This window comes from Rhinichthys klamathensis, unplaced genomic scaffold, assembly GCF_029890125.1.
Source record: "Rhinichthys klamathensis goyatoka isolate OS25496 unplaced genomic scaffold, OSU_Roscu_1.1 h1tg000035l_1, whole genome shotgun sequence".
Taxonomy (NCBI): Eukaryota; Metazoa; Chordata; class Actinopteri; order Cypriniformes; family Leuciscidae; genus Rhinichthys; species Rhinichthys klamathensis.
The window spans coordinates 452501-480000 of record NW_026606583.1 but is presented as its reverse complement, the minus strand read 5'-3'; the positions used below and the strand labels follow the sequence as shown (position 1 = coordinate 480000).

Below are 27500 nucleotides of genomic sequence, written 5' to 3'. Positions count from 1 at the left end.
CGAGCGGTCTAAGGCGCTGGATTAAGGCTCCAGTCTCTCCGGGGGCGTGGGTTCGAATCCCACCGCTGCCAAGACAGCATTTTAGAAGGCACTCGTGGCTGCTATGCCTAAGCGAAAACACTGGAGAAGTGACACTGCTTGCTCCCGGTCTCTTCCAAACCCTGCCGCTTTTGCTTTCCTTGGCCGAACTCGGCGTGCTTCAGAGCCTGACAATGAAGGTCCGCACCCAACGTTTAATATATTTATGAAAAAAAAATGGCCAGAAAACGGCCCACGAATCGATCCACGTCAGGGTAGCGTGGCCGAGGGGTCTAAGGCGCTGGATTTAGGCTCCAGTCTCTTCGGGGTCGTGGGTTAGAATCCCACCGCTGCCAGCAGTGATTTTAAAGAGGGCCAGACACCTTAAGAGTGCTCCGAAAAGGCGCAAAAGCGGCTGAAAATCTGCACCTTCTTGAATCAGGGATGGTAATAATGTCACTTCAAAAATGAATTTAAACATAATAATAACAAATGTCTAGTCTATAATGATGGAGTTAGCCAATTTGACTCATTGAGATTTTTTTGGTGATCTGACAGCTACCTCATGATTTTGAGTTTAACTGCGACACAGCTGGCTGCCATTTTGGAGGATGGCCCAAAGGCTTTGATTAGGTAATTCAGGTGTGTTTGATTAGAGATGGAATTGCAATCTGCAGGGAGGGGGCCTCCAGGAGTGTAACTGCGTCCCCCCTGTTTTTAGGAGGCCTTTCCACCTGTCGAGGTGCTCCTTCAATTCACGTAGAATTTCGACGGATTTAACTGTGGAGAAGAGAGACATTAAAAGAAAAAATTGGCGAAAATGGCCTACGGAAGGTGCCCTCACAAGGTAGCGTGGCCGAGCGGTCCAAGGCGCTGGATTAAGGCTCCAGTCTCTCCGGGGGCGTGGGTTCGAATCCCACCGCTGCCAAGACAGCATTTTAGAAGGCACTCGTGGCTGCTATGCCTAAGCGAAAACACTGGAGAAGTGACACTGCTTGCTCCCGGTCTCTTCCAAACCCTGCCGCTTTTGCTTTCCTTGGCCGAACTCGGCGTGCTTCAGAGCCTGACAATGAAGGTCCGCACCCAACGTTTAATCTATTTATGAAAAAAAAAATGGCCAGAAAACGGCCCACGAATCAAGCCACATCAGGGTAGCGTGGCCGAGGGGTCTAAGGCGCTGGATTTAGGCTCCAGTCTCTTCGGGGGCGTGGGTTCGAATCCCACCGCTGCCAGCAGTGATTTTAAAGAGGTCCAGACACCTTAAGTGTGCTCCGAAAAGGCGCAAAAGCGGCTGAAAATCTGCACCCTCTTGAATCAGGGACAGCAATAATGTCACTTCAAAAATGAATTTAAACATAATAATAACAAATGTCTAGTCTATAATGATGGAGTTAGCCAATTTGACTCATTGAGATTTTTTTGGTGATCTGACAGCTACCTCATGATTTTGAGTTTAACTGCGACACAGCTGGCTGCCATTTTGGAGGATGGCCCAAAGGCTTTGATTAGGTAATTCAGGTGTGTTTGATTAGAGATGGAATTGCAATCTGCAGGGAGGGGGGCCTCCAGGAGTGTAACTGCGTCCCCCCTGTATTTAGGAGGCCTTTCCACCTGTCGAGGTGCTCCTTCAAGGCACGTAGAATTTCGACGGATTTAACTGTGGAGAAGAGAGACATTAAAAGAAAAAATTGGCGAAAACGGCCCACGAATCGAGCCACGTCAGGGTAGCGTGGCCGAGGGGTCTAAGGCGCTGGATTTAGGCTCCAGTCTCTTCGGGGGCGTGGGTTTGAATCCCACCGCTGCCAGCAGTGATTTTAAAGAGGGCCAGACACCTTAAGAGTGCTCCGAAAAGGCGCAAAAGCGGCTGAAAATCTGCACCCTCTTGAATCAGGGACGGTAATAATGTCACTTCAAAAATGAATTTAAACATAATAATAACAAATGTCTAGTCTATAATGATGGAGTTAGCCAATTTGACTCATTGAGATTTTTTTGGTGATCTGACAGCTACCTCATGATTTTGAGTTTAACTGCGACACAGCTGGCTGCCATTTTGGAGGATGGCCCAAAGGCTTTGATTAGGTAATTCAGGTGTGTTTGATTAGAGATGGAATTGCAATCTGCAGGGAGGGGGGCCTCCAGGAGTGTAACTGCGTCCCCCCTATATTTAGGAGGCCTTTCCACCTGTCGAGGTGCTCCTTCAAGGCACGTAGAATTTCGACGGATTTAACTGTGGAGAAGAGAGACATTACAGTTTTTTTCAATTGCTTACACACTAACATTAAAACTTTCCCACTATTAGCAAAACCTTACACTCAAGGAGCAAAACACCAGTCTAGATTTGCACAATTGTAAGCACGTTGTCAGCTTCACCCTTTTTGCAAAACATTACACACAGTGATTTGTAAAACTCTACACACATTTTCACACCTTAGACACAGATAAGGATTGTGAGGTTACTTCCTTGTCATTACAAAGCCCCGGTTTGCCATTGACCACACTAATGAATGAATTGGATATGCACATCCATCAGGCGTGGAAGCACACATGTGCTAATTTGAAAACGCAGCACTCAGGTGTGCTATAAAAGGCAGCAGGTGAGTTCACCTGTCTTCAACAAAAATGGAAGGAGCTAGACGAAGAAGAAGAAGAAGAAGAAGAAGAAGAAGAAGAAGAAGAAGAGTGAGAATAAAAGGGGGAGCTGAAAGAGGAGATGAAGGAGGTAGAGGAAGAGGAGAAGGAGGTAGAGGAAGAGGTGAACGAGGTAGAGGAGGAGGAGAAGGAGGTAGAGGAAGAGGTGAAGGAGGTAGAGGAAGAGGTGAAGGAGGTAGAGGAAGAGGTGAAGGAGGTAGAGGAGGAGGAGAAGGAGGTAGAGGTGAAGGAGGTAGAGGAGGAGCCCCAGGTAGAGGAAGAGGAGAAGAAGGAGATAGAGGAAGAGGCTTAGGTAGAGGAAGAGGTGAAGGAGGTAGAGGAAGAGGTGAAGGGGGTAGAGGAGGAGCCCCAGGTAGAGGAAGAGGAGAAGAAGGAGATAGAGGAAGAGGCTTAGGTAGAGGAAGAGGTGAAGGAGGTAGAGGAAGAGGTGAAGGAGGTAGAGGAGGAGGCCCAGGTAGAGGAAAAGGAGAAGAAGGGGGTAGAGAAAGAGGCCTAGGTAGAGGAAGAGGTGAAGGAGGTAGAGGAGGAGGCCCAGGTAGAGGAAAAGGAGAAGAAGGGGATAGAGAAAGAGGCCTAGGTAGAGGAAGAGGTGAAGGAGGTAGAGGAAGAGGTGAAGGAGGTAGAGGAGGAGGCCCAGGTAGAGGAAGAGGAGAAGAAGGGGATAGAGGAAGAGGCCTAGGTAGAGGAAGAGGTAGAGAAGGACTTGTAGAGTTGATAGAACCTGAACAAAGAAGACGAGGACCAAATTTGACTCAAGAAATCCGTGCAACACTTATTGACCATGTTATCAACCATGGACTGACAACGATGGAAGCTGGACAAAGAGTTCAACCAAATCTCTGGTTGATACTGTAACTGAATAGTTACAGTATTCTTGTTGCTTTTACAGTAGTTTTTCTCCAGAGTCAAACTGTATGTACTTCATGCAGTAATTTTTATTTGTCTACAGATTTTATTTTTTTCATTGATTTCATTGTTGGTTGATTACTGTAACTGATTATGGTTAGAAATACTGTAAATAAATACTTGAAATATGAGTCTGCAGAAATCAGTGTTGTGCAGTGCTTGGCAAGTTTATAGTAGGCCTATTAGTGTACATTCTCCCTATATCTCAAACTAATCATGAAGAATGTTGTTTGTTTGTCACAATTTTTTTTCATCTAAATTATCCCTTACATAACAATGTCTGGCCAAAAATCTAGCACATGCTATTTCCTAAAAATAGTTTTTTTACAAATGTGTTTTTTATTTATCACAGCAGTGTGAAACTGGTTGCAATAGTGTCTGATCATTGAGGACTGTGTTGGTTAAATGAAAACTAATAGCATTTTCACAAATATGTGTATATCTTTTGTCTGAAGTGTGTATGTTTTGACAGAAGTGTGTCATTTTGCAAACAATCTAGGAATTATGCCAATTGAGTGTGGTGTTTGGATAATTGTGATTACATTTTGAAAAAAAGAACCCGGTTTTCAAAATTGCGTGTAAACAATTGAAAAAAACTGTAAAAGAAAAAATTGGCGAAAATGGCCCACGGTAGGTGCCCTCACAAGGTAGCGTGGCCGAGCGGTCTAAGGCGCTGGGTCTAAGGCGCTGGGTCTAAGGCGCAAAAGCGGCTGAAAATCTGCACCCTCTTGAATCAGGGACAGCAATAATGTCACTTCAAAAATGAATTTAAACATAATAATAACAAATGTCTAGTCTATAATGATGGAGTTAGCCAATTTGACTCATTTAGATTTTTTCGGTGATCTGACAGCTACCTCATGATTTTGAGTTTAACTGCGACACAGCTGGCTGCCATTTTGGAGGATGGCCCAAAGGCTTTGATTAGGTAATTCAGGTGTGTTTGATTAGAGATGGAATTGCAATCTACAGGGAGTGGGCCTCCAGGAGTGTAACTGCGTCCCCCCTGTATTTAGGAGGCCTTTCCACCTGTCGAGGTGCTCCTTCAAGGCACGTAGAATTTCGACGGATTTAACTGTGGAGAAGAGAGACATTAAAAGAAAAAATTGGCGAAAATGGACCACGGAAGGTGCCCTCACAAGGTAGCGTGGCCGAGCGGTCTAAGGCGCTGGATTAAGGCTCCAGTCTCTTCGGGGGCGTGGGTTCGAATCCCACCGCTGCCAAGACAGCATTTTAGAAGGCACTCGTGGCTGCTATGCCTAAGCGAAAACACTGGAGAAGTGACACTGCTTGCTCCCGGACTCTTCCAAACCCTGCCGCTTTTGCTTTCCTTGGCCAAACTCGGCGTGCTTCAGAGCCTGACGATGAAGGTCCGCACCCAACGTTTAATCTATTTATGAAAAAAAAAATGGCCAGAAAACGGCCCACGAATCGAGCCACATCAGGGTAGCGTGGCCGAGGGGTCTAAGGCGCTGGATTTAGGCTCCAGTCTCTTCGGGGGCGTGGGTTCGAATCCCACCGCTGCCAGCAGTGATTTTAAAGAGGTCCAGACACCTTAAGTGTGCTCCGAAAAGGCGCAAAAGCGGCTGAAAATCTGCACCCTCTTGAATCAGGGACAGCAATAATGTCACTTCAAAAATGAATTTAAACATAATAATAACAAATGTCTAGTCTATAATGATGGAGTTAGCCAATTTGACTCATTTAGATTTTTTTGGTGATCTGACAGCTACCTCATGATTTTGAGTTTAACTGCGACACAGCTGGCTGCCATTTTGGAGGATGGCCCAAAGGCTTTGATTAGGTAATTCAGGTGTGTTTGATTAGAGATGGAATTGCAATCTGCAGGGAGGGGGGCCTCCAGGAGTGTAACTGCGTCCCCCCTTTATTTAGGAGGCCTTTCCACCTGTCGAGGTGCTCCTTCAATTCACGTAGAATTTCGACGGATTTAACTGTGGAGAAGAGAGACATTAAAAGAAAAAATTGGCGAAAATGGCCCACGGAAGGTGCCCTCACAAGGTAGCGTGGCCGAGCGGTCTAAGGCGCTGGATTAAGGCTCCAGTCTCTCCGGGGGCGTGGGTTTGAATCCCACCGCTGCCAAGACAGCATTTTAGAAGGCACTCGTGGCTGCTATGCCTAAGCGAAAACACTGGAGAAGTGACACTGCTTGCTCCCGGTCTCTTCCAAACCCTGCCGCTTTTGCTTTCCTTGGCCAAACTCGGCGTGCTTCAGAACCTGACGATGAAGGTCCGCACCCAACGTTTAATCTATTTTTGAAATGGACAGTAATGCGGCCCACGATTCGAACGTAGGGTGCGAGAGGGTTTCAGGCGCGCTTTTGGCGCCTGTTTCGGGAGCACTCTTAAAGTGTCTGGCCCTCTTTAAATCACTGCTGCCGCTGCCAGCAGTGATTTTAAAGAGGGCCAGACACTTTAAGAGTGCTCCGAAAAGGCGCAAAAGCGGCTGAAAATCTGCACCCTCTTGAATCAGGGACAGCAATAATGTCACTTCAAAAATGAATTTAAACATAATAATAACAAATGTCTAGTCTATAATGATGGAGTTAGCCAATTTGACTCATTGAGATTTTTTTGGTGATCTGACAGCTACCTCATGATTTTGAGTTTAACTGCGACACAGCTGGCTGCCATTTTGGAGGATGGCCCAAAGGCTTTGATTAGGTAATTCAGGTGTGTTTGATTAGAGATGGAATTGCAATCTGCAGGGAGGGGGGCCTCCAGGAGTGTAACTGCATCCCCCCTTTATTTAGGAGGCCTTTCCACCTGTCGAGGTGCTCCTTCAAGGCACGTAGAATTTCGACGGATTTAACTGTGGAGAAGAGAGACATTAAAAGAAAAAATTGGCGAAAATGGCCCACGGAAGGTGCCCTCACAAGGTAGCGTAGCCGAGCGGTCTAAGGCGCTGGGTCTAAGGCGCAAAAGCGGTTGAAAATCTGCACCCTCTTGAATCAGGGACAGCAATAATGTCACTTCAAAAATGAATTTAAACATAATAATAACAAATGGCTAGTCTATAATGATGGAGTTAGCCAATTTGACTCATTTAGATTTTTTTGGTGATCTGACAGCTACCTCATGATTTTGAGTTTAACTGCGACACAGCTGGCTGCCATTTTGGAGGATGGCCCAAAGGCTTTGATTAGGTAATTCAGGTGTGTTTGATTAGAGATGGAATTGCAATCTGCAGGGAGGGGGCCTCCAGGAGTGTAACTGCGTCCCCCCTGTATTTAGGAGGCCTTTTCACCTGTCGAGGTGCTCCTTCAAGGCACGTAGAATTTCGACGGATTTAACTGTGGAGAAGAGAGACATTAAAAGAAAAAATTGGCGAAAATGGCCCACGGAAGGTGCCCTCACAAGGTGGCGTGGCCGAGCGGTCTAAGGGGCTGGATTAAGGCTCCAGTCTCTTCGGGGGCGTGGGCTCGAATCCCACCGCTGCCAAGACAGCATTTTAGAAGGCACTCGTGGCTGCCATGCCTAAGCGAAAACACTGGAGAAGTGACACTGCTTGCTCCCGGTCTCTTCCAAACCCTGCCGCTTTTGCTTTCCTTGGCCGAACTCGGCGTGCTTCAGAGCCTGACGATGAAGGTACGCACCCAACGTTTAATCTATTTATGAAAAAAAAAATGGCCAGAAAACGGCCCACGAAATAAGCCTCGTCAGGGTAGCGTGGCCGAGGGGTCTAAGGCGCTGGATTTAGGCTCCAGTCTCTTCGGGGGCGTGGGTTCGAATCCCACTGCTGCCAGCAGTGATTTTAAAGAGGGCCAGACACCTTAAGAGTGCTCCGAAAAGGCGCAAAAGCGGCTGATAATCTGCACCCTCTTGAATCAGGGACAGCAATAATGTCACTTCAAAAATGAATTTAAACATAATAATAACAAATGTCTAGTCTATAATGATGGAGTTAGCCAATTTGACTCATTGAGATTTTTTTGGTGATCTGACAGCTACCTCATGATTTTGAGTTTAACTGCGACACAGCTGGCTGCCATTTTGGAGGATGGCCCAAAGGCTTTGATTAGGTAATTCAGGTGTGTTTGATTAGAGATGGAATTGCAATCTGCAGGGAGGGGGGCCTCCAGGAGTGTAACTGCGTCCCCCCTGTATTTAGGAGGCCTTTCCACCTGTCGAGGTGCTCCTTCAAGGCACGTAGAATTTCGACGAATTTAACTGTGGAGAAGTCCCACCGCTGCCAAGACAGCATTTTAGAAGGCACTCGTGGCTGCTATGCCTAAGCGAAAACACTGGAGAAGTGACACTGCTTGCTCGCGGACTCTTCCAAACCCTGCCGCTTTTGCTTTCCTTGGCCAAACTCGGCGTGCTTCAGAGCCTGACGATGAAGGTCCGCACCCAACGTTTAATCTATTTATGTAAAAAAAATGGCCAGAAAACGGCCCACGAATCGAGCCACGTCAGGGTAGCGTGGCCGAGGGGTCTAAGGCGCTGGATTTAGGCTCCAGTCTCTTCGGGGGCGTGGGTTCGAATCCCACCGCTGCCAGCAGTGATTTTAAAGAGGGCCAGACACTTTAAGAGTGCTCCGAAAAGGCGCAAAAGCGGCTGAAAATCTGCACCCTCTTGAATCAGGGACAGCAATAATGTCACTTCAAAAATGAATTTAAACATAATAATAACAAATGTCTAGTCTATAATGATGGAGTTAGCCAATTTGACTCATTGAGATTTTTTTGGTGATCTGACAGCTACCTCATGATTTTGAGTTTAACTGCGACACAGCTGGCTGCCATTTTGGAGGATGGCCCAAAGGCTTTGATTAGGTAATTCAGGTGTGTTTGATTAGAGATGGAATTGCAATCTGCAGGGAGGGGGGCCTCCAGGAGTGTAACTGCATCCCCCCTTTATTTAGGAGGCCTTTCCACCTGTCGAGGTGCTCCTTCAAGGCACGTAGAATTTCGACGGATTTAACTGTGGAGAAGAGAGACATTAAAAGAAAAAATTGGCGAAAATGGCCCACGGAAGGTGCCCTCACAAGGTAGCGTAGCCGAGCGGTCTAAGGCGCTGGGTCTAAGGCGCAAAAGCGGTTGAAAATCTGCACCCTCTTGAATCAGGGACAGCAATAATGTCACTTCAAAAATGAATTTAAACATAATAATAACAAATGTCTAGTCTATAATGATGGAGTTAGCCAATTTGACTCATTTAGATTTTTTTGGTGATCTGACAGCTACCTCATGATTTTGAGTTTAACTGCGACACAGCTGGCTGCCATTTTGGAGGATGGCCCAAAGGCTTTGATTAGGTAATTCAGGTGTGTTTGATTAGAGATGGAATTGCAATCTGCAGGGAGGGGGCCTCCAGGAGTGTAACTGCGTCCCCCCTGTATTTAGGAGGCCTTTTCACCTGTCGAGGTGCTCCTTCAAGGCACGTAGAATTTCGACGGATTTAACTGTGGAGAAGAGAGACATTAAAAGAAAAAATTGGCGAAAATGGCCCACGGAAGGTGCCCTCACAAGGTGGCGTGGCCGAGCGGTCTAAGGCGCTGGATTAAGGCTCCAGTCTCTTCGGGGGCGTGGGCTCGAATCCCACCGCTGCCAAGACAGCATTTTAGAAGGCACTCGTGGCTGCCATGCCTAAGCGAAAACACTGGAGAAGTGACACTGCTTGCTCCCGGTCTCTTCCAAACCCTGCCGCTTTTGCTTTCCTTGGCCGAACTCGGCGTGCTTCAGAGCCTGACGATGAAGGTACGCACCCAACGTTTAATCTATTTATGAAAAAAAAAATGGCCAGAAAACGGCCCACGAAATAAGCCTCGTCAGGGTAGCGTGGCCGAGGGGTCTAAGGCGCTGGATTTAGGCTCCAGTCTCTTCGGGGGCGTGGGTTCGAATCCCACTGCTGCCAGCAGTGATTTTAAAGAGGGCCAGACACCTTAAGAGTGCTCCGAAAAGGCGCAAAAGCGGCTGATAATCTGCACCCTCTTGAATCAGGGACAGCAATAATGTCACTTCAAAAATGAATTTAAACATAATAATAACAAATGTCTAGTCTATAATGATGGAGTTAGCCAATTTGACTCATTGAGATTTTTTTGGTGATCTGACAGCTACCTCATGATTTTGAGTTTAACTGCGACACAGCTGGCTGCCATTTTGGAGGATGGCCCAAAGGCTTTGATTAGGTAATTCAGGTGTGTTTGATTAGAGATGGAATTGCAATCTGCAGGGAGGGGGGCCTCCAGGAGTGTAACTGCGTCCCCCCTGTATTTAGGAGGCCTTTCCACCTGTCGAGGTGCTCCTTCAAGGCACGTAGAATTTCGACGAATTTAACTGTGGAGAAGTCCCACCGCTGCCAAGACAGCATTTTAGAAGGCACTCGTGGCTGCTATGCCTAAGCGAAAACACTGGAGAAGTGACACTGCTTGCTCGCGGACTCTTCCAAACCCTGCCGCTTTTGCTTTCCTTGGCCAAACTCGGCGTGCTTCAGAGCCTGACGATGAAGGTCCGCACCCAACGTTTAATCTATTTATGTAAAAAAAATGGCCAGAAAACGGCCCACGAATCGAGCCACGTCAGGGTAGCGTGGCCGAGGGGTCTAAGGCGCTGGATTTAGGCTCCAGTCTCTTCGGGGGCGTGGGTTCGAATCCCACCGCTGCCAGCAGTGATTTTAAAGAGGGCCATACACTTTAAGAGTGCTCCGAAAAGGCGCAAAAGCGGCTGAAAATCAGCACCCTCTTGAATCAGGGACAGCAATAATGTCACTTCAAAAATGAATTTAAACATAATAATAACAAATGTCTAGTCTATAATGATGGAGTTAGCCAATTTGACTCATTGAGATTTTTTTGGTGATCTGACAGCTACCTCATGATTTTGAGTTTAACTGCGACACAGCTGGCTGCCATTTTGGAGGATGGCCCAAAGGCTTTGATTAGGTAATTCAGGTGTGTTTGATTAGAGATGGAATTGCAATCTGCAGGGAGGGGGGCCTCCAGGAGTGTAACTGCATCCCCCCTTTATTTAGGAGGCCTTTCCACCTGTTGAGGTGCTCCTTCAAGGCACGTAGAATTTCGACGGATTTAACTGTGGAGAAGAGAGACATTAAAAGAAAAAATTGGCGAAAATGGCCCAACGGAAGGTGCCCTCACAAGGTAGCGTAGCCGAGCGGTCTAAGGCGCTGGGTCTAAGGCGCAAAAGCGGTTGAAAATCTGCACCCTCTTGAATCAGGGACAGCAATAATGTCACTTCAAAAATGAATTTAAACATAATAATAACAGATGTCTAGTCTATAATGATGGAGTTAGCCAATTTGACTCATTTAGATTTTTTTGGTGATCTGACAGCTACCTCATGATTTTGAGTTTAACTGCGACACAGCTGGCTGCCATTTTGGAGGATGGCCCAAAGGCTTTGATTAGGTAATTCAGGTGTGTTTGATTAGAGATGGAATTGCAATCTGCAGGGAGGGGGCCTCCAGGAGTGTAACTGCGTCCCCCCTGTATTTAGGAGGCCTTTTCACCTGTCGAGGTGCTCCTTCAAGGCACGTAGAATTTCGACGGATTTAACTGTGGAGAAGAGAGACATTAAAAGAAAAAATTGGCGAAAATGGCCCACGGAAGGTGCCCTCACAAGGTAGCGTGGCCGAGCGGTCTAAGGCGCTGGATTAAGGCTCCAGTCTCTTCGGGGGCGTGGGTTCGAATCCCACCGCTGCCAAGACAGCATTTTAGAAGGCACTCGTGGCTGCCATGCCTAAGCGAAAACACTGGAGAAGTGACACTGCTTGCTCCCGGTCTCTTCCAAACCCTGCCGCTTTTGCTTTCCTTGGCCGAACTCGGCGTGCTTCAGAGCCTGACGATGAAGGTACGCACCCAACGTTTAATCTATTTATGAAAAAAAAAATGGCCAGAAAACGGCCCACGAAATAAGCCTCGTCAGGGTAGCGTGGCCGAGGGGTCTAAGGCGCTGGATTTAGGCTCCAGTCTCTTCGGGGGCGTGGGTTCGAATCCCACTGCTGCCAGCAGTGATTTTAAAGAGGGCCAGACACCTTAAGAGTGCTCCGAAAAGGCGCAAAAGCGGCTGATAATCTGCACCCTCTTGAATCAGGGACAGCAATAATGTCACTTCAAAAATGAATTTAAACATAATAATAACAAATGTCTAGTCTATAATGATGGAGTTAGCCAATTTGACTCATTGAGATTTTTTTGGTGATCTGACAGCTACCTCATGATTTTGAGTTTAACTGCGACACAGCTGGCTGCCATTTTGGAGGATGGCCCAAAGGCTTTGATTAGGTAATTCAGGTGTGTTTGATTAGAGATGGAATTGCAATCTGCAGGGAGGGGGGCCTCCAGGAGTGTAACTGCGTCCCCCCTGTATTTAGGAGGCCTTTCCACCTGTCGAGGTGCTCCTTCAAGGCACGTAGAATTTCGACGAATTTAACTGTGGAGAAGTCCCACCGCTGCCAAGACAGCATTTTAGAAGGCACTCGTGGCTGCTATGCCTAAGCGAAAACACTGGAGAAGTGACACTGCTTGCTCGCGGACTCTTCCAAACCCTGCCGCTTTTGCTTTCCTTGGCCAAACTCGGCGTGCTTCAGAGCCTGACGATGAAGGTCCGCACCCAACGTTTAATCTATTTATGTAAAAAAAATGGCCAGAAAACGGCCCACGAATCGAGCCACGTCAGGGTAGCGTGGCCGAGGGGTCTAAGGTGCTGGATTTAGGCTTCAGTCTCTTCGGGGGCGTGGGTTCGAATCCCACCGCTGCCAGCAGTGATTTTAAAGAGGTCCAGACACCTTAAGTGTGCTCCGAAAAGGCGCAAAAGCGGCTGAAAATCTGCACCCTCTTGAATCAGGGACAGCAATAATGTCACTTCAAAAATGAATTTAAACATAATAATAACAAATGTCTAGTCTATAATGATGGAGTTAGCCAATTTGACTCATTGAGATTTTTTTGGTGATCTGACAGCTACCTCATGATTTTGAGTTTAACTGCGACACAGCTGGCTGCCATTTTGGAGGATGGCCCAAAGGCTTTGATTAGGTAATTCAGGTGTGTTTGATTAGAGATGGAATTGCAATCTGAAGGGAGGGGGGCCTCCAGGAGTGTAACTGCGTCCCCCCTGTATTTAGGAGGCCTTTCCACCTGTCGAGGTGCTCCTTCAAGGCACGTAGAATTTCGACGGATTTAACTGTGGAGAAGAGAGACATTAAAAGAAAAAATTGGCGAAAATGGCCCACGGAAGGTGCCCTCACAAGGCAGCGTGGCCGAGCGGTCTAAGGCGCTGGATTAAGGCTCCAGTCTCTCCGGGGCCGTGGGTTAGAATCCCACCGCTGCCAAGACAGCATTTTAGAAGGCACTCGTGGCTGCTATGCCTAAGCGAAAACACTGGAGAAGTGACACTGCTTGCTCCCGGACTCTTCCAAACCCTGCCGCTTTTGCTTTCCTTGGCCAAACTCGGCGTGCTTCAGAACCTGACGATGAAGGTCCGCACCCAACGTTTAATCTATTTATGAAAAAAAAAATGGCCAGAAAACGGCCCACGAATCGAGCCACGTCAGGGTAGCGTGGCCGAGGGGTCTAAGGCGCTGGATTTAGGCTCCAGTCTCTTCGGGGGCGTGGGTTCGAATCCCACCGCTGCCAGCAGTGATTTTAAAGAGGGCCAGACACTTTAAGAGTGCTCCGAAAAGGCGCAAAAGCGGCTGAAAATCTGCACCCTCTTGAATCAGGGACAGCAATAATGTCACTTCAAAAATGAATTTAAACATAATAATAACAAATGTCTAGTCTATAATGATGGAGTTAGCCAATTTGACTCATTGAGATTTTTTTGGTGATCTGACAGCTACCTCATGATTTTGAGTTTAACTGCGACACAGCTGGCTGCCATTTTGGAGGATGGCCCAAAGGCTTTGATTAGGTAATTCAGGTGTGTTTGATTAGAGATGGAATTGCAATCTGCAGGGAGGGGGGCCTCCAGGAGTGTAACTGCATCCCCCCTTTATTTAGGAGGCCTTTCCACCTGTCGAGGTGCTCCTTCAAGGCACGTAGAATTTCGACGGATTTAACTGTGGAAAAGAGAGACATTAAAAGAAAAAATTGGCGAAAATGGCCCACGGAAGGTGCCCTCACAAGGTAGCGTAGCCGAGCGGTCTAAGGCGCTGGGTCTAAGGCGCAAAAGCGGTTGAAAATCTGCACCCTCTTGAATCAGGGACAGCAATAATGTCACTTCAAAAATGAATTTAAACATAATTATAACAAATGTCTAGTCTATAATGATGGAGTTAGCCAATTTGACTCATTTAGATTTTTTTGGTGATCTGACAGCTACCTCATGATTTTGAGTTTAACTGCGACACAGCTGGCTGCCATTTTGGAGGATGGCCCAAAGGCTTTGATTAGGTAATTCAGGTGTGTTTGATTAGAGATGGAATTGCAATCTGCAGGGAGGGGGCCTCCAGGAGTGTAACTGCGTCCCCCCTGTATTTAGGAGGCCTTTTCACCTGTCGAGGTGCTCCTTCAAGGCACGTAGAATTTCGACGGATTTAACTGTGGAGAAGAGAGACATTAAAAGAAAAAATTGGCGAAAATGGCCCACGGAAGGTGCCCTCACAAGGTAGCGTGGCCGAGCGGTCTAAGGCGCTGGATTAAGGCTCCAGTCTCTTCGGGGGCGTGGGCTCGAATCCCACCGCTGCCAAGACAGCATTTTAGAAGGCACTCGTGGCTGCCATGCCTAAGCGAAAACACTGGAGAAGTGACACTGCTTGCTCCCGGTCTCTTCCAAACCCTGCCGCTTTTGCTTTCTTTGGCCGAACTCGGCGTGCTTCAGAGCCTGACGATGAAGGTACGCACCCAACGTTTAATCTATTTATGAAAAAAAAATGGCCAGAAAACGGCCCACGAAATAAGCCTCGTCAGGGTAGCGTGGCCGAGGGGTCTAAGGCGCTGGATTTAGGCTCCAGTCTCTTCGGGGGCGTGGGTTCGAATCGCACTGCTGCCAGCAGTGATTTTAAAGAGGGCCAGACACCTTAAGAGTGCTCCGAAAAGGCGCAAAAGCGGCTGATAATCTGCACCCTCTTGAATCAGGGACAGCAATAATGTCACTTCAAAAATGAATTTAAACATAATAATAACAAATGTCTAGTCTATAATGATGGAGTTAGCCAATTTGACTCATTGAGATTTTTTTGGTGATCTGACAGCTACCTCATGATTTTGAGTTTAACTGCGACACAGCTGGCTGCCATTTTGGAGGATGGCCCAAAGGCTTTGATTAGGTAATTCAGGTGTGTTTGATTAGAGATGGAATTGCAATCTGCAGGGAGGGGGGCCTCCAGGAGTGTAACTGCGTCCCCCCTGTATTTAGGAGGCCTTTCCACCTGTCGAGGTGCTCCTTCAAGGCACGTAGAATTTCGACGAATTTAACTGTGGAGAAGTCCCACCGCTGCCAAGACAGCATTTTAGAAGGCACTCGTGGCTGCTATGCCTAAGCGAAAACACTGGAGAAGTGACACTGCTTGCTCGCGGACTCTTCCAAACCCTGCCGCTTTTGCTTTCCTTGGCCAAACTCGGCGTGCTTCAGAGCCTGACGATGAAGGTCCGCACCCAACGTTTAATCTATTTATGTAAAAAAAATGGCCAGAAAACGGCCCACGAATCGAGCCACGTCAGGGTAGCGTGGCCGAGGGGTCTAAGGCGCTGGATTTAGGCTCCAGTCTCTTCGGGGGCGTGGGTTCGAATCCCACCGCTGCCAGCAGTGATTTTAAAGAGGGCCATACACTTTAAGAGTGCTCCGAAAAGGCGCAAAAGCGGCTGAAAATCTGCACCCTCTTGAATCAGGGACAGCAATAATGTCACTTCAAAAATGAATTTAAACATAATAATAACAAATGTCTAGTCTATAATGATGGAGTTAGCCAATTTGACTCATTGAGATTTTTTTGGTGATCTGACAGCTACCTCATGATTTTGAGTTTAACTGCGACACAGCTGGCTGCCATTTTGGAGGATGGCCCAAAGGCTTTGATTAGGTAATTCAGGTGTGTTTGATTAGAGATGGAATTGCAATCTGCAGGGAGGGGGGCCTCCAGGAGTGTAACTGCGTCCCCCTTGTATTTAGGAGGCCTTTCCACCTGTCGAGGTGCTCCTTCAAGGCACGTAGAATTTCGACGGATTTAACTGTGGAGAAGAAAGACATTAAAGGGATAGTTCGGCCAAAAATGGTATTTAAACCATGCATTACTCACCCTCAAGCCGTTCGAGATGCATATGTCAATCTTGTTTCAGACGAACACATTTTCAGTTATTTTAGAAAATGTCTTAGACCCTTCAGTGGATATAATGTGAAGCAATGGGGTCCACCTCCTTCAAGTCCCAAAATGTGCATATATCCTTCACAGAAGTCATCCATCCGGCTCCAGGGGGATAAACGAAGGCCTTATGAGGGTAATCCGTGCGGTTTTGTCGTAAAAATATACATATTTAAAACTTTATAAATGAAAATATCTGACTTCCGGCAACGATCGATGCACGTTCACGGGTGATGTTTTGCTCTGCTCTCTGGCTGCGCGGGCGCGTTCGTTCTACGTCACGACGCTACGTCCTACCTTGTACGCCGACTTCCATCACCCGTGGACGCGCGTCGATCGTTGCCGGAAGTCAGATATTTTCATTTATAAAGTTTTAAATATGTATATTTTTACGACAAAACGGCACGGATTACCCTCATAAGGCCTTCGTTTATCCCCCTGGAGCCGGTTGGATTACTTTTGTGAAGGATATATGCACATTTTGGGACTTGAAGGAGGTGGACCCCATTGCTTCACATTATATCCACTGAAGGGTCTAAGACATTTTCTAAAATAACTGAAAATGTGTTCGTCTGAAACAAGATTGACATATGCATCTCGAACGGCTTGAGGGTGAGTAATGCATGGTTTAAATATCATTTTTGGCCGAACTATCCCTTTAAAAGAAAAAATTGGCGAAAATGGCCCACGGAAGGTGCCCTCACAAGGTAGCGTGGCCGAGCGGTCTAAGGCGCTGGATTAAGGTTCCAGTTTCTTTGGGGGCGTGGGTTCGAATCCCACTGCTGCCAAGACAGCATTTTAGAAGGCACTCGTGGCTGCTATGCCTAAGCGAAAACACTGGAGAAGTGACACTGCTTGCTCCTGGTCTCTTCCAAACCCTGCTGCTTTTGCTTTCCTTGGCCGAACTCGGCGTGCTTCAGAGCCTGACGATGAAGGTCCGCACCCAACGTTTAATCTATTTATGAAAAAAAAAATGGCCAGAAAACGGCCCACGAAACGAGCCACGTCAGGGTAGCGTGGCCGAGGGGTCTAAGGCGCTGGATTTAGGCTCTAGTCTCTTCGGGGGCGTGGGTTCGAATCCCACTGCTAACAGCAGTGATTTTAAAGAGGGCCAGACACCTTAAGTGTGCTCCGAAAAGGCGCAAAAGCGGCTGAAAATCTGCACCCTCTTGAATCAGGGACAGCAATAATGTCACTTCAAAAATGTATTTAAACATAATAATAACAAATGTCTAGTCTATAATGATGGAGTTAGCCAATTTGACTCATTGAGATTTTTTTGGTGATCTGACAGCTACCTCATGATTTTGAGTTTAACTGCGACACAGCTGGCTGCCATTTTGGAGAATGGCCCAAAGGCTTTGATTAGGTAATTCAGGTGTGTTTGATTAGAGATGGAATTGCAATCTGCAGGGAGGGGGGCCTCCAGGAGTGTAACTGCGTCCCCCCTGTATTTAGGAGGCCTTTCCACCTGTCGAGGTGCTCCTTCAAGGCACGTAGAATTTCGACGGATTTAACTGTGGAGAAGAGAGACATTAAAAGAAAAAATTGGCGAAAATGGCCCACGGAAGGTGCCCTCACAAGGTAGCGTGGCCGAGCGGTCTAAGGCGCTGGATTAAGGCTCCAGTCTCTTCGGGGGCGTGGGTTCGAATCCCACCGCTGCCAAGACAGCATTTTAGAAGGCACTCGTGGCTGCTATGCCTAAGCGAAAACACTGGAGAAGTGACACTGCTTTCTCGCGGACTCTTCCAAACCCTGCCGCTTTTGCTTTCCTTGGCCAAACTCGGCGTGCTTCAGAGCCTGACGATGAAGGTCCGCACCCAACGTTTAATCTATTCATGAAAAAAAAATGGCCAGAAAACGGCCCACCGATCGAGCCACGTCAGGGTAGCGTGGCCGAGGGGTCTAAGGTGCTGGATTTAGGCTTCAGTCTCTTCGGGGGCGTGGGTTCGAATCCCACCGCTGCCAGCAGTGATTTTAAAGAGGTCCAGACACCTTAAGTGTGCTCCGAAAAGGCGCAAAAGCGGCTGAAAATCTGCACCCTCTTGAATCAGGGACAGCAATAATGTCACTTCAAAAATGAATTTAAACATAGTAATAACAAATGTCTAGTCTATAATGATGGAGTTAGCCAATTTGACTCATTGAGATTTTTTTGGTGATCTGACAGCTACCTCATGATTTTGAGTTTACCTGCGACACAGCTGGCTGCCATTTTGGAGGATGGCCCAAAGGCTTTGATTAGGTAATTCAGGTGTGTTTGATTAGAGATGGAATTGCAATCTGCAGGGAGGGGGGCCTCCAGGAGTGTAACTGCGTCCCCCCTGTATTTAGGAGGCCTTTCCACCTGTCGAGGTGCTCCTTCAAGGCACGTAGAATTTCGACGGATTTAACTGTGGAGAAGAGAGACATTAAAAGAAAAAATTGGCGAAAATGGCCCACGGAAGGTGCCCTCACAAGGTAGCGTGGCCGAGCGGTCTAAGGCGCTGGATTAAGGCTCCAGTCTCTTCGGGGGCGTGGGTTCGAATCCCACCGCTGCCAAGACAGCATTTTAGAAGGCACTCGTGGCTGCTATGCCTAAGCGAAAACACTGGAGAAGTGACACTGCTTGCTCCCGGCCTCTTCCAAACCCTGCCGCTTTTGCTTTCCTTGGCCGAACTCGGCGTGCTTCAGAGCCTGACGATGAAGGTCCGCACCCAACGTTTAATCTATTTATGAAAAAAAAAATGGCCAGAAAACGGCCCACGAAACGAGCCACGTCAGGGTAGCGTGGCCGAGTGGTCTAAGGCGCTGGATTTAGGCTCTAGTCTCTTCGGGGGCGTGGGTTCGAATCCCACTGCTAACAGCAGTGATTTTAAAGAGGGCCAGACACCTTAAGTGTGCTCCGAAAAGGCGCAAAAGCGGCTGAAAATCTGCACCCTCTTGAATCAGGGACAGCAATACTGCCCTACAAAGCAAAAAGGCAGTAACTGCATTTTTGGTCAAAAATGAGTTATTATCATTTTCATGACATTCAAGGCATCCTTTGTTATGTGACAAAACATCTTATCTCAAATGTGTGTCGTTTTGGATAAAAATGGTAGTCGTTTGTACAGTAACTGCAAAAAACCCTAGTAAAACAAAGCAAGAGTACAGTAACATCCATTACTGTATTCTTGTTATGTTTTACCTAACAAAAAATAACAGTGTTTCTGCGCAGTGTAGTTACTGTTGCCATGGTGAACACACAGCTGATTTTTGGGCATCCTCGCGGGACGTTTTTAACATTTGAGATTTCACCCTTCCAACTTCCCCTAATTGTTCCCCTACCAAACTACCCCCCTCCCCTGAAAGAATGAAAAAAATATATATTCCAAAAAAGGAAGAAAAAAGGTGCAAGAGCTCCATGTAGTAACTTTAGCGGTTAGGCTACTATGATTTTCGCGAGATAGCATTTCAGGACACTTGAAATTAAATCGTGATAGACGTCTGTGTGAATATTAAACCGCAATAATAGTACTATTTAAATACAAATCCTACATGTTCTGTGAATAAATGGTGCAGTCGACGCGCAGTTTCATTTAACACACGCGCGCGCTGAAGCACATGTGACGCTCAAGCTGTTTTTTGCCTATATGAGGACACGACTGCATGAACTTACTCTCCAGACTCTAGATCCGCTCTTAAAGTCACTTTGTGAGCATTTAACCGCTTCATTTGAGAAAAACTATCGTCATGTCATAAACACAGAAACTCAAAGGTCTTCACGGCAACCCGTCAAAATAAAAGTTCGGTTTAACTTGACATAAATATATTACTGTTGTACAGTAGAATTTAGAAACGTCTCAATGCAATAATAAAACTAACACTAATACAAATAAATTAAGATTAAAACATAATTTTTATTCAATGTTTTAATTTTAACAGTAAAGCTCATTGTGCAGCATGTTGTTTGACCAAAAATGTCTGTTTAATTTCATATGATTAAAAGAAATGTAATTAATAATATATTAGAATTTTAATATATTTTATTTTTAATATTCATAGAATATTTTTAAAATATTGTATAAGTTTAATAATAGTTTATAATAAAAGTTTCATGATTTCAATTAATTAGACATGATTTTTGATTACTAAAAATTTACACCACGTATCCGTAACACACCCGCTCCGCAACACTTGTTTCGCAACACAAAAATGTTGAAAAAAAATGTTGTCCAAATGGTTCCAATTATTTCAAATACAGTGTATCTAATACACCCAGAGCCCAAGTTGTGGCAAAATAGTTTTTGGAGAATCTGTAGTTACTGCCTTTTTCCTTGGTATGGTGCCATGTTTTTGGTAAGTAATACAAAGCAAGAATACATTAACTGCAAAATAGGGGTAAAATATCAAATTAAATATGAGGATTGATATGTACAAAGAATAAGCTAATATAAAGTAACAAAACAGCCACATGTCCAATAATCTACCTACAACTACTTAGGCTGGATGACAGGATAACTTTAAAGTCATTTTTCTCTGTTCTGCACTCTGCGTAGTTACTGCCTTTTTGCTTTGTAGGGCAGAATAATGTCACTTCAAAAATGAATTTAAACATAATAATAACAAATGTCTAGTCTATAATGATGGAGTTAGCCAATTTGACTCATTGAGATTTTTTTGGTGATCTGACAGCTACCTCATGATTTTGAGTTTAACTGCGACACAGCTGGCTGCCATTTTGGAGGATGGCCCAAAGGCTTTGATTAGGTAATTCAGGTGTGTTTGATTAGAGATGGAATTGCAATCTGCAGGGAGGGGGGCCTCCAGGAGTGTAACTGGGTCCCCCCTGTATTTAGGAGGCCTTTCCACCTGTCGAGGTGCTCCTTCAAGGCACGTAGAATTTCGACGAATTTAACTGTGGAAAAGTCCCACCGCTGCCAAGACAGCATTTTAGAAGGCACTCGTGGCTGCTATGCCTAAGCGAAAACACTGGAGAAGTGACACTGCTTGCTCGCGGACTCTTCCAAACCCTGCCGCTTTTGCTTTCCTTGGCCAAACTCGGCGTGCTTCAGAGCCTGACGATGAAGGTCCGCACCCAACGTTTAATCTATTCATGAAAAAAAAATGGCCAGAAAACGGCCCACGAATCGAGCCACGTCAGGGTAGCGTGGCCGAGGGGTCTAAGGTGCTGGATTTAGGCTTCAGTCTCTTCGGGGGCGTGGGTTCGAATCCCACCGCTGCCAGCAGTGATTTTAAAGAGGTCCAGACACCTTAAGTGTGCTCCGAAAAGGCGCAAAAGCGGCTGAAAATCTGCACCCTCTTGAATCAGGGACAGCAATAATGTCACTTCAAAAATGAATTTAAACATAATAATAACAAATGTCTAGTCTATAATGATGGAGTTAGCCAATTTGACTCATTGAGATTTTTTTGGTGATCTGACAGCTACCTCATGATTTTGAGTTTAACTGCGACACAGCTGGCTGCCATTTTGGAGGATGGCCCAAAGGCTTTGATTAGGTAATTCAGGTGTGTTTGATTAGAGATTGAATTGCAATCTGCAGGGAGGGGGGCCTCCAGGAGTGTGAGTGCGTCCCCCCTGTATTTAGGAGGCCTGTCCCTCTGTCGAGGTGCTCCTTCAAGGCACGTAGAATTTCGACGAATTTAACTGTGGAGAAGTCCCACCGCTGCCAAGACAGCATTTTAGAAGGCACTCGTGGCTGCTATGCCTAAGCGAAAACACTGGAGAAGTGACACTGCTTGCTCGCGGACTCTTCCAAACCCTGCCGCTTTTGCTTTCCTTGGCCAAACTCGGCGTGCTTCAGAGCCTGACGATGAAGGTCCGCACCCAACGTTTAATCTATTTATGAAAAAAAAATGGCCAGAAAACGGCCCACGAATCAAGCCACGTCAGGGTATCGTGGCCGAGGGGTCTAAGGTGCTGTATTTAGGCTTCAGTCTCTTCGGGGGCGTGGGTTCGAATCCCACCGCTGCCAGCAGTGATTTTAAAGAGGTCCAGACACCTTAAGTGTGCTCTGAAAAGGCGCAAAAGCGGCTGAAAATCTGCACCCTCTTGAATCAGGGACAGCAATAATGTCACTTCAAAAATGAATTTAAACATAATAATAACAAATGTCTAGTCTATAATGATGGAGTTAGCCAATTTGACTCATTGAGATTTTTTTGGTGATCTGACAGCTACCTCATGATTTTGAGTTTAACTGCGACACAGCTGGCTGCCTTTTTGGAGGATGGCCCAAAGGCTTTGATTAGGTAATTCAGGTGTGTTTGATTAGAGATGGAATTGCAATCTGCAGGGAGGGGGGCCTCCAGGAGTGTAACTGCGTCCCCCCTGTATTTAGGAGGCCTTTCCACCTGTCGAGGTGCTCCTTCAAGGCACGTAGAATTTCGACGAATTTAACTGTGGAGAAGTCCCACCGCTGCCAAGACAGCATTTTAGAAGGCACTCGTGGCTGCTATGCCTAAGCGAAAACACTGGAGAAGTGACACTGCTTGCTCGCGGACTCTTCCAAACCCTGCCGCTTTTGCTTTCCTTGGCCAAACTCGGCGTGCTTCAGAGCCTGACGATGAAGGTCCGCACCCAACGTTTAATCTATTTATGAAAAAAAAATGGCCAGAAAACGGCCCACGAATCGAGCCACGTCAGGGTAGCGTGGCCGAGGGGCCTAAGGTGCTGGATTTAGACTTCAGTCTCTTCGGGGGCGAGGGTTCGAATCCCACCGCTGCCAGCAGTGATTTTAAAGAGGTCCAGACACCTTAAGTGTGCTCCGAAAAGGCGCAAAAGCGGCTGAAAATCTGCACCCTCTTGAATCAGGGACAGCAATAATGTCACTTCAAAAATGAATTTAAACATAATAATAACAAATGTCTAGTCTATAATGATGGAGTTAGCCAATTTGACTCATTTAGATTTTTTTTGGTGATCTGACAGCTACCTCATGATTTTGAGTTTAACTGCGACACAGCTGGCTGCCATTTTGGAGGATGGCCCAAAGGCTTTGATTAGGTAATTCAGGTGTGTTTGATTAGAGATGGAATTGCAATCTGCAGGGAGGGGGGCCTCCAGGAGTGTAACTGCGTCCCCCCTGTATTTAGGAGGCCTTTCCACCTGTCGAGGTGCTCCTTCAAGGCACGTAGAATTTCGACGGATTTAACTGTGGAGAAGAGAGACATTAAAAGAAAAAATTGGCGAAAATGGCCCACGGAAGGTGCCCTCACAAGGTAGCGTGGCCGAGCGGTCTAAGGCGCTGGATTAAGGCTCCAGTCTCTTCGGGGGCGTGGGTTCGAATCCCACCGCTGCCAAGACAGCATTTTAGAAGGCACTCGTGGCTGCTATGCCTAAGCGAAAACACTGGAGAAGTGACACTGCTTGCTCCCGGTCTCTTCCAAACCCTGCCGCTTTTGCTTTCCTTGGCCGAACTCGGCGTGCTTCAGAGCCTGACGATGAAGGTACGCACCCAACGTTTAATCTATTCATGAAAAAAAAATGGCCAGAAAACGGCCCACCGATCGAGCCACGTCAGGGTAGCGTGGCCGAGGGGTCTAAGGTGCTGGATTTAGGCTTCAGTCTCTTCGGGGGCGTGGGTTCGAATCCCACCGCTGCCAGCAGTGATTTTAAAGAGGTCCAGACACCTTAAGTGTGCTCCGAAAAGGCGCAAAAGCGGCTGAAAATCTGCACCCTCTTGAATCAGGGACAGCAATAATGTCACTTCAAAAATGAATTTAAACATAATAATAACAAATGTCTAGTCTATAATGATGGAGTTAGCCAATTTGACTCATTGAGATTTTTTTGGTGATCTGACAGCTACCTCATGATTTTGAGTTTACCTGCGACACAGCTGGCTGCCATTTTGGAGGATGGCCCAAAGGCTTTGATTAGGTAATTCAGGTGTGTTTGATTAGAGATGGAATTGCAATCTGCAGGGAGGGGGGCCTCCAGGAGTGTAACTGCGTCCCCCCTGTATTTAGGAGGCCTTTCCACCTGTCGAGGTGCTCCTTCAAGGCACGTAGAATTTCGACGGATTTAACTGTGGAGAAGAGAGACATTAAAAGAAAAAATTGGCGAAAATGGCCCACGGAAGGTGCCCTCACAAGGTAGCGTGACCGAGCGGTCTAAGGCGCTGGATTAAGGCTCCAGTCTCTTCGGGGGCGTGGGTTCGAATCCCACCGCTGCCAAGACAGCATTTTAGAAGGCACTCGTGGCTGCTATGCCTAAGCGAAAACACTGGAGAAGTGACACTGCTTGCTCCCGGTCTCTTCCAAACCCTGCCGCTTTTGCTTTCCTTGGCCGAACTCGGCGTGCTTCAGAGCCTGACGATGAAGGTACGCACCCAACGTTTAATCTATTTATGAAAAAAAAAATGGCCAGAAAACGGACCACGAAATGAGCCTCGTCAGGGTAGCGTGGCCGAGGGGTCTAAGGCGCTGGATTTAGGCTCCAGTCTCTTCGGGGGCGTGGGTTCGAATCCCACTGCTGCCAGCAGTGATTTTAAAGAGGGCCAGACACCTTAAGTGTGCTCCGAAAAGGTGCAAAAGCGGCTGAAAATCTGCACCCTCTTGAATCAGGGACAGCAATAATGTCACTTCAAAAATGAATTTAAACATAATAATAACAAATGTCTAGTCTATTATGATGGAGTTAGCCAATTTGACTCATTGAGATTTTTTTGGTGATCTGACAGCTACCTCATAATTTTGAGTTTAACTGAGACACAGCTGGCTGCCATTTTGGAGGATGGCCCAAAGGCTTTGATTAGGTAATTCAGGTGTGTTTGATTAGAGATGGAATTGCAATCTGCAGGGAGGGGGGCCTCCAGGAGTGTAACTGCGTCCCCCCTGTATTTAGGAGGCCTTTCCACCTGTCGAGGTGCTCCTTCAAGGCACGTAGAATTTCGACGGATTTAACTGTGGAGAAGAGAGACATTAAAAGAAAAAATTGGCGAAAATGGCCCACGGAAGGTGCCCTCACAAGGTAGCGTGGCCGAGCGGTCTAAGGCGCTGGATTAAGGCTCCAGTCTCTTCGGGGGGGTGGGTTCGAATCCCAGCGCGACCAAGACAGCATTTTAGAAGGCACTCGTGGCTGCTATGCCTAAGCGAAAACACTGGAGAAGTGACACTGCTTGCTCCCGGTCTCTTCCAAACCCTGCCGCTTTTGCTTTCCTTGGCCGAACTCGGCGTGCTTCAGAGCCTGACGATGAAGGTCCGCACCCAACGTTTAATCTATTTATGAAAAAAAAAATGGCCAGAAAACGGCCCACGAATCGAGCCACGTCAGGGTAGCGTGGCCGAGGGGTCTAAGGCGCTGGATTTAGGCTCAAGTCTCTTCGGGGGCGTGGGTTCGAATCCCACCGCTGCCAGCAGTGATTTTAAAGAGGGCCAGACACCTTAAGAGTGCTCCGAAAAGGCGCAAAAGCGGCTGAAAATCTGCACCCTCTTGAATCAGGGACGGTAATAATGTCACTTCAAAAATGAATTTAAACATAATAATAACAAATGTCTAGTCTATAATGATGGAGTTAGCCAATTTGACTCATTGAGATTTTTTTGGTGATCTGACAGCTACCTCATGATTTTGAGTTTAACCCTCTGGGGACCAGAAACGCGCCCGCGCGTTTTGCCGTTTTTTTTTCACATAGCAGAAAAATAGACTTAAAATACTCTGTTGATTTTGATCGTACATATAAGTGTTATACATCAATCGATCCTGTTAATTGTCTATTATTTTTCTGTATACTCACAATAAAAACAAAGTTTTGTGCTTTTTGTCAAATAAAGAAAAATAAACATGATGCGAGTTTTGCCTTCTCTCTGTCAGTGCAGTCCATTCTGAAACACGTCCGAAAAATTAACTCTAACTCTGCAAATACTTGTCATACAGGCACGAGAGGTTTTTCTTTATGAAGCTTGAATTCTCTTCTTTTTAATGATGTAATTTATATAAAAAACAAATATTCTCAGTTTATGTAATCTGTATGAAAAGAGAGTGCTGTCAGATTTTTTTTCCCCAGCTCATTACACTTCATTACGCGTTAATCTGACACGCCCACGGAGGACGCGCGCTATTCAAACGCAAATGTCGAGGCAAGCCATGACAATGCCCACATCAGCCGTTCCACCGCGGCGGTAAAATGTGGGGTGTATTTGCTGCCTTTTACCGCCAAGAGGCGCTACAATCATAGACTCTGAAAAGTGTTTGTTTATTCTCTCTAATGCGTAATCTGCTGCCGCACCGCACTGATTCAGAGCGTTTGAAAGCTGGTAGCAGATGAATTCAACAAGTGAAACGTAGTTAAAATAATTCATAATCACAATACTGAAATTAGGCTACTGAAATGAAATTGAATAAATAATGAAAAAGTAAAACATTGCAATAAAAACAGTCACAGACGTATAGACGATAGCTCAGTGGTTAACGCAACAACACGAGCTTCGAGGAGCTTCAATCGACTCGGATCGAATCTCAATGTAGCATACATGTTGTTAACCGATGTTGCCCTACAGCGTTTATGTTTAACCTTCTTGATGCTTAAATAGCTAACTGTTTATAACTGTTTACTTATTTAAAGTCAAGAGTTTTGTTTAATTATTATTACAACATAAATTTGCTACATTCCTGGAACCGCAGCCGCTGCACAAAGGACAAAAACTGATGAAGGAAGATTGTCAGCCGATTGCATCAGAAAATGAAAATGAAGAAGCACGTCTTTAGTCTGCTAAATTATTGTGTAATGTAAAAGAACACTAAAATTACTTAAGTTTGAAACCAAGTTCGAACATTTCAAGGTTTAAATAAAGTGTCGGGACAGTTTTTTTTATTTAAAACAGGGTTGCATCGGGTTTAGAGTTTATTTCTTTTGCGATGCAAAATAAGAAACACTAGGCTAATCTTATTCTTGCGACATTTTAAATTTGTATTGCCAAAGAAATGACAGCTATATTAAACAATTAAAACAGTAGGCCTACAAAACGAAAATTGTCCAAAGCAACATAATTAAATTAAAACATGCGTTTTTCTTTGCCTCTCTCGCGCTGAATCTCTTTTTAACAAGTTTATTTAGTCTCCCTCGCTCTCCATATGAAAGAGGAACATTAACACCTATGCCTATTGTCCTGCGCGCTCGATACAGCACTGAACTGTCCCTCCAACCCCCCACCGGCTATTGGAGTCTGAGGCTGATTTAACACAAAGAGAAGTCACAATTCACACTTAAATCGCTATTCTAGACAGTGTTGATAATGAAGGAATTAAATGATTTAAGTTACATGTAGCCTAGTGATATTTCTGTCATAAAAGCTTATTACTAAATATTTAATTATTTCAGTAATTGATGAAATAAAACTGGTTTGGGCCAGCTTTTTCCAAGCAAAACTAAATATAATCTGAAAAAACGCATGTTAATTTGTTTTCATGAACAAAATGTTCAACTCAATATTAAAGTCTACAGGGATCTTTGGATCCTTTCAACCAGGCATGCAATTTGTGAATTAAGTTTTTTTATTTTTATTTTTTATTCAAATAAATATCGAACCACGGTGCTTCGTGGTAATGCTGCTAAATTAAATAACATGTATTGAATAATTATGAACTTAAATGAAACAATATCGCAACATTTCGACAAATGCATTATTTGATCTGTTTTTACATTTTAATTCAGG

General features: G+C 45.9%; 21 non-coding genes across 21 annotated transcripts in view; all 21 read left to right on the top strand.

Annotated features, from left to right (window-relative positions):
• The window catches only part of trnal-aag (transfer RNA leucine (anticodon AAG)), an 82-nt gene extending 11 nt beyond the window's left edge, over positions 1 to 71 (top strand). The window contains exon 1 of the tRNA in view: positions 1 to 71. This exon is cut by the window's left edge and continues 11 nt beyond it. This is a non-coding gene — a tRNA (tRNA-Leu).
• A 221-nt stretch (positions 72 to 292) lies between these two features.
• trnal-uag (transfer RNA leucine (anticodon UAG)) lies at positions 293 to 374 on the top strand. The gene has a single exon. It is a non-coding gene; the product is annotated as a tRNA-Leu (tRNA).
• Positions 375 to 864: 490 nt separating this feature from the next.
• trnal-aag (transfer RNA leucine (anticodon AAG)) lies at positions 865 to 946 on the top strand. Its single transcript has one exon. It is a non-coding gene; the product is annotated as a tRNA-Leu (tRNA).
• A 222-nt stretch (positions 947 to 1168) lies between these two features.
• trnal-uag (transfer RNA leucine (anticodon UAG)) lies at positions 1169 to 1250 on the top strand. Its single transcript has one exon. It is a non-coding gene; the product is annotated as a tRNA-Leu (tRNA).
• Positions 1251 to 1741: 491 nt separating this feature from the next.
• Positions 1742 to 1823, top strand: trnal-uag (transfer RNA leucine (anticodon UAG)). Its single transcript has one exon. It is a non-coding gene; the product is annotated as a tRNA-Leu (tRNA).
• Positions 1824 to 4717: 2894 nt separating this feature from the next.
• trnal-aag (transfer RNA leucine (anticodon AAG)) lies at positions 4718 to 4799 on the top strand. The gene has a single exon. It is a non-coding gene; the product is annotated as a tRNA-Leu (tRNA).
• A 222-nt stretch (positions 4800 to 5021) lies between these two features.
• trnal-uag (transfer RNA leucine (anticodon UAG)) lies at positions 5022 to 5103 on the top strand. The gene has a single exon. It is a non-coding gene; the product is annotated as a tRNA-Leu (tRNA).
• A 2153-nt stretch (positions 5104 to 7256) lies between these two features.
• On the top strand, positions 7257 to 7338 carry trnal-uag (transfer RNA leucine (anticodon UAG)). The gene has a single exon. It is a non-coding gene; the product is annotated as a tRNA-Leu (tRNA).
• Positions 7339 to 8009: 671 nt separating this feature from the next.
• trnal-uag (transfer RNA leucine (anticodon UAG)) lies at positions 8010 to 8091 on the top strand. Its single transcript has one exon. It is a non-coding gene; the product is annotated as a tRNA-Leu (tRNA).
• A 1276-nt stretch (positions 8092 to 9367) lies between these two features.
• trnal-uag (transfer RNA leucine (anticodon UAG)) lies at positions 9368 to 9449 on the top strand. Its single transcript has one exon. It is a non-coding gene; the product is annotated as a tRNA-Leu (tRNA).
• Positions 9450 to 10120: 671 nt separating this feature from the next.
• On the top strand, positions 10121 to 10202 carry trnal-uag (transfer RNA leucine (anticodon UAG)). The gene has a single exon. It is a non-coding gene; the product is annotated as a tRNA-Leu (tRNA).
• Positions 10203 to 11175: 973 nt separating this feature from the next.
• Positions 11176 to 11257, top strand: trnal-aag (transfer RNA leucine (anticodon AAG)). The gene has a single exon. It is a non-coding gene; the product is annotated as a tRNA-Leu (tRNA).
• Positions 11258 to 11479: 222 nt separating this feature from the next.
• On the top strand, positions 11480 to 11561 carry trnal-uag (transfer RNA leucine (anticodon UAG)). Its single transcript has one exon. It is a non-coding gene; the product is annotated as a tRNA-Leu (tRNA).
• A 1244-nt stretch (positions 11562 to 12805) lies between these two features.
• Positions 12806 to 12887, top strand: trnal-aag (transfer RNA leucine (anticodon AAG)). The gene has a single exon. It is a non-coding gene; the product is annotated as a tRNA-Leu (tRNA).
• A 222-nt stretch (positions 12888 to 13109) lies between these two features.
• On the top strand, positions 13110 to 13191 carry trnal-uag (transfer RNA leucine (anticodon UAG)). The gene has a single exon. It is a non-coding gene; the product is annotated as a tRNA-Leu (tRNA).
• Positions 13192 to 15219: 2028 nt separating this feature from the next.
• trnal-uag (transfer RNA leucine (anticodon UAG)) lies at positions 15220 to 15301 on the top strand. Its single transcript has one exon. It is a non-coding gene; the product is annotated as a tRNA-Leu (tRNA).
• Positions 15302 to 16563: 1262 nt separating this feature from the next.
• Positions 16564 to 16645, top strand: trnal-aag (transfer RNA leucine (anticodon AAG)). The gene has a single exon. It is a non-coding gene; the product is annotated as a tRNA-Leu (tRNA).
• Positions 16646 to 17440: 795 nt separating this feature from the next.
• trnal-aag (transfer RNA leucine (anticodon AAG)) lies at positions 17441 to 17522 on the top strand. The gene has a single exon. It is a non-coding gene; the product is annotated as a tRNA-Leu (tRNA).
• A 794-nt stretch (positions 17523 to 18316) lies between these two features.
• Positions 18317 to 18398, top strand: trnal-aag (transfer RNA leucine (anticodon AAG)). Its single transcript has one exon. It is a non-coding gene; the product is annotated as a tRNA-Leu (tRNA).
• A 4664-nt stretch (positions 18399 to 23062) lies between these two features.
• trnal-aag (transfer RNA leucine (anticodon AAG)) lies at positions 23063 to 23144 on the top strand. Its single transcript has one exon. It is a non-coding gene; the product is annotated as a tRNA-Leu (tRNA).
• Positions 23145 to 24242: 1098 nt separating this feature from the next.
• Positions 24243 to 24324, top strand: trnal-uag (transfer RNA leucine (anticodon UAG)). Its single transcript has one exon. It is a non-coding gene; the product is annotated as a tRNA-Leu (tRNA).
• The last annotated feature ends 3176 nt before the right edge of the window (positions 24325 to 27500 follow it).